Source organism: Mus musculus, chromosome 17 (assembly GCF_000001635.26).
Source record: "Mus musculus strain C57BL/6J chromosome 17, GRCm38.p6 C57BL/6J".
NCBI classification, from domain to species: Eukaryota; Metazoa; Chordata; class Mammalia; order Rodentia; family Muridae; genus Mus; species Mus musculus.
The window spans coordinates 16,564,039-16,565,531 of record NC_000083.6 but is presented as its reverse complement, the minus strand read 5'-3'; positions in this window follow the sequence as shown (position 1 = coordinate 16,565,531).

Sequence of the window (1,493 nt, the reverse complement as noted above, 5' to 3'; positions counted from 1 at the left end):
CAAGTGATGGACTATTAGGCCATCTTTTGATACATATGCAGCTAGAGACAAGAGCTCTGGGGTACTGGTTAGTTCATATTGTTGTTCCACCTATAGGGTTGCAGTTCTCTTTAGTTCCTTGGGTGCTTTCTCTAGCTCCTCCATTGGGGGCCCTGTGATCCATTCGATAGTTGACTGTGAGCATCCACTTCTGTGTTTGCTAGGCCCTGGCATAGTCTCACAAGAGACAGCTCATATTTTCAATCTTTTCAAAGTTCATCTACCTAGGCACACACAGCAACAAGTTCTAGGGTTAGACTTAATTTGGGTCTTTAAATCTTGAGTTCCCCTTTAGGCCAATAAGTTTGCCTTTGTGGCTAGATCTTAAACCTAGAGTAAAACACCGGTGTTGTGGAAATGCTTATGATATTAAGTGCTAAAATTTGGAGTCAGTTATAATGTTTAGTAATAGAGGAAGAAAAATAAATTAAAGTATGTTTTTCCTATGAATTAGTTTGCCTCTACTATCTCTTTTTGTGAAGAATTTATAATCATATGGAAAATGTCAAAATTAAATTAAAAGACACACCAAAGAGAGTTTGTATATATAGCATTTCCATGGTGTGTAAAAACCATATGTGTGGAATAATGTGTCAGTGGGTAGAAATCAATCAAAATGATGTATTATTGTTTATGTGTGTTTTTGAAGTGATCTGTCATGATTTTCTTTCCTATTTATATTGTGCTTTACCTCCTCACAGAATTTTTCTGTAATAAGAAAATGAAGTTATACATCCATTTCTGCAAACACAGTTTGACTTTACAAAAAATGTTTTTTTTATCTTTAAAAAATTATATGAGTCTGCTAAAATTGAATCATCTAGTACCAGTTTTGTGTTTGGTTTTGTGTTTGTGTTTGGATGACAGTAAACCTCAGAAGTTTGTGGGGATGTTGGTCTGGGAAAATTTCTCTTTTCTTCCTTGAAAAAGAAATCAGAAATTTCTGTGCATACTCGTAAGCCTGTGGAAGTTTTGATAAGACAGTACACTGAGTTTCAAAGGTTTCTTGTAGTTAGACTTATTCAATGCTGTTATTTGTCTCATATATAGAAATATCTAAAAAGTCTGTTTCATTGATTCAGTAGTAGAAGGAAAGCCAGATTGCTGCATGGTAACCTACATTTTCAGAACATGGCAAGATCAAAATAGATTAGGGAAGCTTTCTGAAGACAGATGAGGTTCACATATACCAGAGAAGACCAGCAGTCGGTGAACTTTAGTTCTATTTAATAGAGATTCCTACACTGGCAAATAATTCTTAGAGTAGAGAATTCGTAACTAAGGGCTTTTTAGTGCTGCAATATTAGAAACCTATGAACCAGAGAAGACCTAATTAAAAGAACATCCTGGGAAGGGAGCCCAGAGAACCCATAGAGTTTCCAGGAGACAAACAGGCAGACTTTATAATAGTGTCTGGCTCCAAATGTTGCTTTCTACTAGCTTGTGACAATGTC